Raw genomic sequence first — 12,767 nt, forward strand, 5'->3', positions numbered from 1 at the left:
TATTTACCATGAATCAACTGAAACCAAGCCAAGATTAGCATGTCCGGACACGTGGCTGCAGGTAAATTCAAAAGATTTTTAACTAAAAACAGCATTAAACAGTACACAAAACGATGAACATGACATCACTTACACATTCCATGGTGTTATAATCATTGCATTTTTAAAGTAGTTTGAACCATGTACAGGCTTTTTTAAGGCTGATGTCTAAAATGACATTGCATGCTTAGTATCAATTTAAGTATAACTTATAAAAAATCTTGTCACTCATTCCAGATCAGCAATCTGACTCTGGTCTTTTCTGCCGGCAGGGTTCAATTCTCTCAGATCTGGCCGATGTATTTTTAATGAACCATTTAAAGGGAATAAACTGGGTCTCACTAGACTCACAGTTTGAAGAGCCAGTCTGCCTACTGACACAGTAATACATACTATATTTACAACTCTTCAATTCAATATAGCTTGTGTTTAGTTGTAGTCGCCCTAGCAAGTTTTTTTCTGAACATTGATTTATTTCCTTCACAGCAGAATATTTCCTATTAAAGAACCGTAGCATTGCACAAGGCTCTTTGACAGATGAACCGAGGCGCCGCACTTTGTTTTCCCACTGATTTCTGGGTCGAGTAGTATTGATATTTTGTGTGCCCTGCTGAATTGAAGGGATACTTCACCCAACAATGAAAATTCATCATTCACGCACCTTCGAGTTGGTCCAAATTCTGTATACAGTTGTTGTTCTGTTGAACACAGAGAAGGATATGTGGTAGAATGCTTGTAACCAAACACATCTTGCCCCCCACTGACTCCCATAGTAGGGGCACTACCATTGTATTTTTTCCTACAATGAATCTGAATTTTTTACTGTGTAAAGAACGAAATTTATTCAGGACTGAAGAATACGTATTTAGCTGTAGTCGGTCATTCTGTTCAGCTTTTTGGCATTCGAATGCATGAGTTTTAATCACAGAGGACTTTCTAGGATGTATTATATTGTTTAAGATCATAGTGACCAAAATCTGAAGCTAATAGGAGACCTGGTTAACTATATTCTCATTCTACCCGTGTGTCCTTGGTTGCTGGTTTCCACGTGTGTTGTTCGTCATGTGCAGGAATCAAAATTCAGCATCAAGTAGATAGTGGATAAGACTCTGAGAAATGAGTCGGATTGTCAATTCCCAAAAGCTTTCAGTACTGATCCCTGGTTTCAGACACACAGTCCAATGAATGAAATTGCCTTTTCTCATTGATTTAAAAGTGTGGTGTAATAATCTATAACGTTTTCTAAACACTATGCAGCACCGAGACAGTGCGTGAAATATTGAGCAGCACCCTTTGACTGCTCTTTTTGTACTTTAGTTTACACACTTATAGATTTTCAAATAACAAATCTGTCATTTTCTATAAAGATGCTTGTTTGGTTCACGCTGTCTGTGACCTTTGACTGCAGACAGAATAGAACACTTCCTCTGTAAAACGCAGCATCTCCTTGACATCTTCCTTGACATTTTCGACCGCGTCTCCAGCCGTCAGCCATTTTTCTGTGATATATCTCCCCTACCGTTCCCCGTGACGTGCTGTTTCTCCCAGCAGGAATCTACTTCCTGCTTCTCTGCTGTGATAAACACATTTTGAACATCCCGTGTCACTTTCTGCAAACGGATCTGCATAATACACATACACAAAACTGCACATCTGTGTCAATATTGTTATTCACGGATGTATCGCAGAACGTGAGCAAAAATGATGCATCTAAATTGTTTTTCTTTCTTTTTTGTGTTTTGATCCCCGAAACGCTCCCTAAAATGTTGCACAATCCAACCCTGCATATATCCCACACATCATTTATAACCCTGAAGAAAAACATATCGAAGTGAAAGAAATTGAATTCTCAGTGACTGTATCAGCGCACGTATTTCAGCGGCTGCGTGATATGTAGCTGTAATTGAGATAAAACAAGCGCTCGTGAAAACTCATTTCCCGTGGGGGTATCTGTGCATCAGACATGGCAACGGGCATCGCTGGCCTCTGCTGGGCATTCAAAGGTGCTCATATCTCCACACCTGATTTCCTGCCAATATTAATTCTTCCCTCAACACATGCATCTGCTGGCTTAAGGGCATCGCTGCTCGATACGGGCTCAGCGGTCTTCTCAAATGTAATGAAAAACTTCAAAGCTCTCCATCGGCTCTCATTTAAATGGTGGTTCAGATTTTGTTTGATTTGTTCACTGCTTTAAACTCGCAACTGCAGCGCAATTTTGCAGAATTCATCCATGAAAGATATTTTATAGCTGTCCTTTTGAAGTGTTTTTTCAAATTCAAACAATGTTTGTTATCATTTAAGAGAAATATGGATAAAGTCACGCAGAACAACAATTGTATAAAATTTGCAAATTATGTACAAATGTATATTTTATAGAGCAACGCAAATGTTGTGGCACCGTTTGTATCGTGCAACATCTACAGGATGCTTCAGGTTCTATTTTGCACCTCATTTGTACCAAACTACCATAAATAGCTTTACATTTCACCTCTATACAAGGTTTCTCTTTATTTGAGATCTAACACATCTTTACAGTAGGTGCGAATATCTCATCATAAAGTGTTGTTCCTGCCCTGGAGAACGCCATAAACAGTCTGATAAATGGAAGAAATCTCCTCCTGGTTAGACTGTCATCTCTATCAGCCGTTATCCCATTCATGAACACATGACACCTGTAAATGTCACCCTTTCAAATGCAAATACTGTCCTTTATCTTCTGTTTGATCTATTATGTAGATAAAAGAAGAGAAAGAGGGACCCAACACTATCTGATAGACTTGTAAGAAAGCGTCTAAGACTAGTTCTGCTGGAGGTCATCGTTCCCGCGGCTGCCGTCTTGACCCTGCTGCTCCACCATCAGTCTCTCTTCGCTGATATCAGCGATCTGTTAGGTATCCTTGTGTGTACATCTGCATGTTTTTTGTAGCAAAATGGTCTACGAAGCGAGAGAAATCTCTTTGCTTCATAAGGGCGCCTGTGACGCCTAAAAATGTTGTCTAGGTGGGTTTCTCAATTTAAAGGGATCTACTGCGGTACCCATCAGCCTCGTGTTTAAAGGTCATCTGCTCACGTGTAGATGCTGTGTGTGTATTTGTGGAGGTTGGTTAAAATCGCTCTGTCTCTCTGACTTATTTATGAGTGCCCACCGGGGTGTTCATGAAAGGACATCAGAGGCATCCGTCACAGGCCTCTCGTCTCCGCACGCCGCCCATCGATTTCCACGTCTTCCAGCGGACACTTGCCATCAATCAATAAGGTAACAGGTCTTTATTTCTTCTAGGGAAAACCAAGACTTTCCACTGGCACATCTGCTGACGACAGAAAGGTGTCTGTGTGTGCAAGCGGAAGTTTGTAGGGCCAACCTGAATTTAATTAAACTCGTATTTCAGTTATTGAAATAATGTCATCTTAAGGATTTGTGTTTCATTACAGCGATAAATTATTCTGTGACAATGATTTGTTATTGCTTTCTTTTATGCTCTAAAGAAAAACTACAGCAACATTCGATATTTTCGAGCTTTATTATTGCCAAATGTCAGTACTGTTACATAACTACAAGAAATATATTTAATTGCAAAGAAAAGTGAAATATAATTGTTTCTATAAGAAATCCAAGTTAGGCAGAATTTCAAGCATACGCATCTTTTGTAGAGAAGGCAATCCCAGAATGCACTGCAGTATTTGAAGGTCTGGCATCATGATAGCTTTAAAAAAGAATAGAAAAAAGTCATGTTTTGACAATGTGGGGGTTTCATTATTAAAATGGTCTAAATGAAACATGAGTATCGCTCAAAGAAAACTATTCTGACTTTGAAGTGAAAAATAAAGGGGAAAGAAACAGATTTTCTTTGTTCCCCATTTGAGTGACATTGAAGATTAGTTCTGAAAGGCCAATGAGATTGATCAAGGCCGGATAACTGCATTAAAACACATTGAATAAGACGTCAGTCATCCATATGCAAGCCTAAAAGTGACAAACCTTGAGACCAATGTTTATTTCTTACTTGATTCATCTCCACGAAAGCTGCAGTTTGCTGTGGCAGTTTGGAGCAGATGATGTTAGTCTGGAAATCACATCCCTGATATATGGATTCAGTAATATTTTAATGTTGTCTAATAACTAAATTCCTAAATATATATTTCTTCTCACTAGACCTTATTAAAAACAGTGTGCCAGAGAGGAAAACACAAATTTGAGCTTGTCGTTCTCAGAGGATAGACACATGATGTGATAGGGGAGACACGAAAGTTTGAAGAAATAAGATTGTAAGTACTATTGTATGTTAAGATGTGGTATTTTGTCATTTTGAACCCTATCACTGTGACTTGACATTGTGTTGCAGTGCATTGTGGAATTGCATTGTACATGATGATGCACGAGGTGTTCAGCCGAAAGAAGGATACCGTGAAACAGCCTTCACATCAGGAGGGTGTCATGTTTTTATGGGACGTCAATCATTTTGGGTGGCCCGCATACTGTATAAGACGTTAAAATGAGTTCTACATAAACTGTCTAATTACAGCATGACATTTGACCTTTTATGTGTGTATTTACTTGAACTCTATTCTTATATTTCTAAGAAATCTTTTAATTTAAATTCCAAACATGCCTAGTTAAGCAAACCCGCTGAAAAATCAATTCACAGCTACTAAAGCACTTATTGGTATGATCCATTGCTCCCCTGCTCACGGTGTAATGGTTCGGTCTGTATTCAGAAGGTCAGATCACTGTGTGTCTCATCCTGCGCACAGTGACCGGCTGCATAAACTCATCACACAAACACCCGGGCCATGAACGGACCTTCCTTCTGAAAGTAAGTCACAGTTGTTCTCTTTTCTCTCTCGAGCATGTTTAGAAAATGATGCAGCATCACCTGCAAGTGCAATGTGCTGTGTGTTTGAGCACACGGATCATGTGAGAGTTGATGCATGAAAAAGGAAATTGATCATACTAATGTATTTACGGAGGGGTTTTACTTGATGTGGACTAATTTACTTTCTTTTAGTGTAGAAGGTTAAAGAGAAGTCAAACTTATTGTTGGAGAACATATTACAAACAGAATTTAACTTTAAATTTAGTAAAAGAACAAGACAATTGAGATTTAGTCATTTTAGCTTATTAATGTATTTTTATGTTATATCTGAATTTATTAATTCACGTGATACAATTTCATATATGACTTAATATATCATTTTCATTTTTTATTTGTATAACATCCTAATTTAAAGGCGGTTTTGCTATAATAATAACATTTCTATTTTTGTTTTAGTTCGGCATTGTTTTTGAATTCTCCTACCAGGCTGCATCAACAAAAATAAAGAAGGTAAAACGCTATAGAATGATGTTTTCTGAATCTGTTTTAACCCTCAGCTAAAGATCCGTCGCTATTTAAAAGTTCTTCTTTCCAAACTTCTGCATGAGAATCCTTGTGACTTCCATGTATACTTCAAATATTGTTTGTTGTTCGCCTGAGTAAATAAACGGCAAGCACCTCAGAGCATCACTTACATTAGTACGATTCAAATGACCTACACAACCATCATAATACACATGTCACCGCTGAATGCCTTGGCTTTTAGTACACACATGTTTTTCATATGATTTTGAGAGAAGCAAATTTCCTTAATGTTGTTAAAGGACATATACTGTGCATGGTCAGTCTTAAACTCTAGATGGCGCTCTTCAACATGCACGAGCCTCCAACATAGAATAACAAGTATAGATTGAATCTGTGTCTTGTCAAAACAGAGACTAAATAAAGAGTTCAGAGTACTCCTGTGCTTATTGTGCATTCCTTTTGATATGAAACAAACTGCAAGAAGCTTGTTTTGATTAACAGTTTTCACATAAAGTCATGTTTTTAATTGTGTTTTAATTGAGATTCATAACTTTAAATAATAGTACAAACACAGCTAAAGGAATTAGAAATGCTTACAAGAGCTGTGGATGTCAGTCATACACGATAACATTTTTAAAATGCAAAAATAAATGAATATGGATGGTATGTAAAAATAAGGAATCGCATGGATTGTAATCTTTATAAAATGGATCGTTCTGACGCTCGATACTGATTGGTTGAGCCATGTTTAAAGTGTAAAGTGCTGATAAATGCACACGTGATCACAGATTCTATATGGACGCTCTATGTCTGCTACTCATTGAACGACGAGATCTTTTTAATCCAGCTGTAGAAGTAATGCCAAGAATGCATTTGCGTTATAAATTTCATTCTGACGCATGTGTGATCACAATGCACCCCCCTCCCTGTCGTTTTTCGAGCGCCTTGTCCCAGTGGTTGCCCTTATTCCTTTATTGAAGAGAGCTTTTAAGCATTTTATTTTATAAAGCAGCGCAGACCTGCTTGAGGACTTGAATCCACTATATTTTTTGTATCTTTATATCTCCTACCAAACACGTTAGAAGTCATGTTTCTTAGTTATTTTCTCTCTTAATTGGTGTTGGATAGCCTTTACAGACTCTCGCTTTACCATCAAATTAAACAAGATTTATATTTAGAGGACCTTACATCATTCTGCAGCAGTAAAATGACGGAGGCTTTATCGACCTCAAGGCTACTGTGTCATTTGCTGCAGTGTGGCCGGACGATCAGATTTCTTCTGTCTTTATAAGCACTGTAGGTTTTCTGACATGAAAACGGCACATGTATTCGTTTTAAGTTCCTGGGTTAATGTAATTGAAACAACTTTTTTGACAGCCAATCAGAGTTTAGCGTTGGATATTTTGCTGCCTAGGGGTTTGCACACAGGGGTTTTTAGTCGTTTTAATGTGAGGATTGCGTTTTAAATTAATTTCTTGGACAGGATTGTTGTTCCAGCATCAACAAAAAATGTTGACCGGGAAAACGCCTCGCTCAGCGAAACTAAAGATGTGCACAGCCTCCTGTTTCAGTTTTGATTTTCTCCCACAACGCTAAAATGCAAAAAACGACATCACCGATTTTATCACTACACGCTGCAATATCTTTTTTTTTATCTATAAAGGTGGGAATGACGTGTCTTGATTGATTGAAATGAACAGGAAATGAAGTATTAATTTGTACACTTTGATAACAAGAGGTCTGATCACATGTTTGCTCTGACTTCGCAAAGCAAAGGCTTGAAATACGCCTTTTAGTTTTCTGTCAACGTAATTGCACATGGGAGCATTTCTGATCTCTGAGTGAAATTAAAATTCAGCTTCAGTCTTTCAGAAACCGCACGATGACAGCTGTTCTCTCAGATCCTGAAGAACACTTGGGGTTTATATGGTTATGCTTCAGCTTTGACGGGTTCATTCATTTACAACACATAGTGAAGGATCACCAGTTAAATCCACAGACAGGTCCCTAAACTGTGTGGACTGCTTTCCTTTTGAAGGGCAAACGTGATGCTGTCTTTAACTTTAACTTTGAGCCAAAACATGGTATCTATTATAGCAGCATGGGGGTTTTACCTGCGTTTACTAGACAGATATTGCATTCAAAATCTATGAGGACTTAAAATGCAGCTCAGTAAATATTGGAATCAGGGTTTTGTTGTTTTGTTTTGAACATTGTATTACATCGGTCATGTTCAGGCTCTCTGGTATTAAAGTGAGCTCATGGTCTTGCGTAACAATGTAAATCCCAAGTCCTAAGAGGGCCGTCGCAGTTTTCCAGGTGGTACGGGGTCAGGCTACACTGATTTATCATTTATGAATCAATAGCACGATTATGTGAACTAGTCAGTGATTTATAGGCAGAATGGGTTGAGTGGGATTGGATGCAAGTTTATTCTTATCGGTTGATTTTATTTATGAATTGAGTGTATAACTGTGCATAGTTAGAAGTGCATAAGATTATATTTTGGGGATAAAAATGTTCCCAATAGTGAGCAAAACCTGATACTACACTGTTTTTATTCACTTTAATGCATATTTTCTTTCATAACGCTATGGCGGGGTCGGCAACCTTTGCGACCAAAAGAGTCATTTTTCGCCCTATCCCACCACATCAAATTTGTCTGGAGCCGCAAAATATATGACATCTTTAAATGACTTAACACAGGTTGTAATGCATGCAAGGTAGAGGTTATGGCAACATAATTACTGATGAGCATTTATCTGCATACACGATAGGGGTGGGCAATCTGATGATCTGTATGCTTTCGAATCACTCTCGCCGCGCTGCGAGGTCTCACGCGTGCTATACAGTGCTTTAGAAAGTGCGGCTTGTTTTCCTTGATGTGGATGCGGAATCCTGCTATAAATCTGTCATCTTCTGTTTCTGCGATGTGTTGCACAGTTTAACGTGCTACAGGCGTGACGCTCGTGCATTTGTATGTGTCTCACTGCATGAGGACATAAACACGTGAACATCATGTCCAGAGGCTGCCCTGAGAGTTTATTTCAGGTGCATTTAACCGTTTTCAATCTTTATCTTTGAGACATTTTTACACACACTGAATACTCAAGCGTCTATTGATGGAGCTTCTTCTGGACGACCCGTAAAAGTAGAACACAGAAATGCTTGAATGAAAAAATGTTGCTGTGTTTTATAGTATTTGATATAACAAATTGTGGCATTCTTGTTGTAAATTGATCAACTGTAGTATACTTTAATATTTACTATAGTGAGGTTCAAAAACACGATGTTATGTAGGAATTTTACTGCAGTTTCCTGTAGACCTAGTAAATACGTATAGGCTACTACAGTATTTTTATTTGGACACATAGATCCTATTACTATTGTTTGGTAAAAATGGACAACACAGAAACAGGGTAAACAAAATTTATCCATTTGTATATAACATTAATGTCCTTTGTCAGTATATTTACGTGATGATCTGCATTCGTGTTTTTTAAGGATGACAACAGACGTTTTATACTTGTGCTACCTGTACAACTGTTTGGCCTGTGCTACAAAACTTTAAACCTCTGTAGCACCAGTGCTGTCTGCAAAAAAGTTAATGTACAGCCCTGTGTTTCAATTCAGATCGTGGGACGAGATTCTTAGTCATGAAGATCGTGATATGCATTTTTGGGAAGATCACAATGTGGCTCATGAAATCACATTATTTTATTATGAATGTTTCTAACGTTCACTCTCGCTTGTGCAAAGGTGTAGCCTTGAAGACTATGAAGAGCACAGTGGCTCATTGACAATTTGCCATAAACTCGCAGCTTTTCAGATGTGATGAAGAGTTTATAGTGCTGGAGATCTAGGAATACAACATAAACAGCAGTGCTGTTCGACCATACTGTGGATTAGGAAAGGATTTGCTCTTCTAAGCCTCGCTAACACAGTTATTGACCCTTGCAGGTCAGTCTGACGTGTTACATGCATTTACACGTATGACATCAGGATTGGTTTCATTTGTATCCGGCTCTGTTGACTTGTAAACAGTAGTTTTGTTGTTGTTTTCCAGGTACATTGTACTTGCGTGTCACTGCATGTGCTATTATTAGGGGTCAAGTCCTGTGTATCCATTAGTTTTCTTATCATTCTAGAGCCCGTAACGGACCGTAATTGCTGCTTGCAGCTATATTTATTATCATTTTTGTGTAAACATTTTTCTGGCTACAGTGAAAGGTTTTTACAATTTCTTTTTCAATTCCACTTCGCGACGCTGAAGTGCCTTCGACCTTGGAAGAGGCTTTATGTCCAGATTGTGATAGTCCATATGATAAATACGACAGATAACTGGCGTACTGCACACGCGTGACGTGAATGAAATGTTCTCGTGGCAGGCTGTAAATCTGTGTTGTGTTTATGGTGCTACTGAAATGCGTCCGCAGCCCCAAGATTAAATTTACCTCGAAACAAAGTCATTTTTGAGCGCTGCCTCCGGAGCATTTGTCTCCGTCAACAAAATGTCATTTTGTGTAATGACTCAGCAAAATAACCCTAAAGTTAGACTGGCGGAGTCCCACCTTGCCTGAAGCTTAAACAGTGGCGTTTGTGTTGAGCTTATAAAATGAGGGGGATGAAGACGGAGTATTGACTCGCATATCTGCAAGGTTAAAGCTCTGTGGATTGCTGGATTTGAAAATATAGGTGATGTCACATATTTCAGTCCACTTAAAATATGCTTTACAATTGTGTTCCTTCTAAAAACCCTCATTTCATGTTTAATATCATGTCAAAGACATATTCTGTAAGGAAAAATGTCTTAAAAAAAAAGATTATTGAATCGTCTTTTTTTAGTGCAGCTTTGTTCGCTGTGTTGACATCATTTCCACTGAAACAGGAAGTTTAGGCGGAACATACTTGATGGCTCCTCCTCTTCCTCTTTTAAAATAGCCAATAGTGTTTAGCTCAGCCTGAACTCTGATCAAAAAGTGCAAAATGAACACAAAATCAAAGCCAAAAAATGATCGGAGGTGAGAGGATGAACATTTTGAATGCGTCTGTCTTCTCAATGTGAAATTTATGAACTGCTGTGATCTAAAACATTTACAGATATTTTCATAATTAACATATTTATACTAAAAGCCAAAAAAAATGCTTTTTTTTAATGTGCATTTGTCAGTTGGCACATCACGCAGACATGATACATTTTTGCTTTTTATTACTGGGTTTACGTCTGCTCTTTTTCAGCACAGATATCTTCCTAGACATTATGTTAAAATGACTGTAGTATATTCTTTAATAGTTGTTACATCTGCTCTGTCTTCGTCAACCACGCCCCCCGCACCAGAGCCACCTCCCTGCTACACTCGCTCACAATAACTGGCCTTTTAACCCCTGCACTTCCCATCATGCACTGCACCCCTCTGACATCATTGATCAACCCGCACCTGACTACCATTACACTCCACCCGAATCCCATCCCATCTACATATATACTCAGCCTTTTGTCATGTTAGTTGTCCAGTCTAGTTGTAATCTGTCTTCGTTTATGCACAACCTTGGACTCGCTTATATTATCATCTTGCGTCAACCTGTTCCGAAGATGTTATTTGTCGGATTATGTTTTGTCTGTGAACCCCGTGGAATATAATTTTATTTGCTTGGACTCATTAAACGCTCCCTGTTTACATCAGTTCTCTACGTGGCATCGTTCCTCTTCTCGGTCGTATTGTTACAACGGTAGTATTTGGGATGGATCTGCCATGAGCATTAGCAAATAACAGTTGGTTTTCAGTTGTGACAGTCTTTATTGTATCTTGCTTAAGCAAGGAATAAAGGTGATCAAGCCTCATCAGAGGTACAAAAATGATAAGAAAAGATCAAGTCATTTTCCGGTTACATCACAAGGAATAGAAAGCGTTCCAAGGCATAATCGTGCCAGAGCCTCTCAACTGATAGAGGACAAAAAACAGCACCACCTTTCCAGTACATTTTACCTAACTAACCACTAGACAAGACATACACTGAATTTATAAGAGATGGCGAGCAACACTTAAACAAAAGAGAAGAAACAAACACATGCAATTTCTCAAAACAGTAACAACACAAACCCTGGAATTAACATGATACATTTAACCAAATTTAGAGCCGCGGATGAACGTAAGTAAATGCAAAAATAATTATATCAACAAAAATCACATTAATCTTATACATTGAAGTTGGTACATTCTCACTTCCTTCAGAATTCCCATAAAACACTTAAACGTCCTGCGTTGAACCTCTTTGTCACTAGGCTGGTCTGCTCCCACGACACACCAGGTACCAAACATCTCAAGTTTCTTAGTTAAAATATTTAAAGTTCAATGTATGATTATGTTTTTAACATGGTTTTTAGCCGGTTTCAATGTTTTTAACTTTATGCCAAATATGCCCGTGCACTGACTCCGTACAATGACAAATCAAGATAATAAAGTTTTTTTCATTCATTGATCAATGCAAAGATGAAAATATAAGAATCTTGTTTGGCATAAATCCTGGCCATCACAGTATTCAACCGTACGTAAGGATCTCTCAGGAGTCTCCGGAACGCTCCCTGCTCAGGAGGACAGTTCAATAATTCATTTAAACAAGTGTGTCTGTTCAAGGGTGGTGAGGTCTTGTAATGAATAGACCAAACATGTCTTAGAAAGTTTCAACGAATTACTTTGAATGCTCTTACTGTGTTGCCGTAAACATGATTTCGAGGAACATAACATTTGAATTATTTCTTTGTTTTTATCAGTAGTACCATCTTGCAACAGATGTCAGAATCTGTAGCAACACATGAATAACTTGAAGAAAAATGTGTAAGTGTCAAGTCCTTTATACTGTTTTATGTTACGGTACGTTTATTAAGCCTGACTGCTTTTGCAGGGTGTTATATAACCAGCACCAGTGATCTGACAGAAAGTATAGCAGAAACATACAGACTACTGGTCAAAAGATGTACTTGTTCGTACTTATTCACATCCTCGGTCAATTATTCATATTTTTTCTTAAGTAGTAAACTTAGCAAAACACAAAGGGAACTATAAGAATGGGATTAAAACAATCGCAATAAAATCGCGTTTTATCAATCAGCTGATACCCTGAGATGCATTTGCAGTCATCATTTCAAACACATTTAATTAAATACGATTTTGGTTTGTATTGAGGTTATATTGGCACATGCGTCGTACTTTTGGCTACGAAACTAATCTCAGACATTTAAGCAAACACCTGTGCATACGTCTTCAAAGCTTTTAAAGATAATGAAAAACGCTTTACTCGAGTGTTCGGACACTTTGGATCGATATAAAAATGAATCTATCATTTTTTATTATCTGCACTTCTAAAACGATTATTATTTCCATCTAG

At 38.0% G+C, this 12,767-nt stretch overlaps 1 protein-coding gene across 2 annotated transcripts in view; it reads left to right on the plus strand.

The window, feature by feature from the left end:
• The first annotated feature begins 4,730 nt into the window (after positions 1-4,730).
• Positions 4,731-12,767, plus strand: part of oxr1a (oxidation resistance 1a) — a 109,416-nt gene continuing 101,379 nt past the window's right edge. For both annotated transcript variants that reach the window (XM_079469644.1, XM_079469643.1), the window contains exons 1-2: positions 4,731-4,856; positions 5,313-5,366. The gene's annotated coding sequence lies outside the window, so the exon portion shown is untranslated. The remainder of the gene's footprint in view (positions 4,857-5,312; positions 5,367-12,767) is intronic.

Source organism: Barbatula barbatula, assembly GCF_947034865.1.
Source record: "Barbatula barbatula genome assembly, chromosome: 12".
Lineage (NCBI taxonomy): Eukaryota > Metazoa > Chordata > Actinopteri > Cypriniformes > Nemacheilidae > Barbatula > Barbatula barbatula.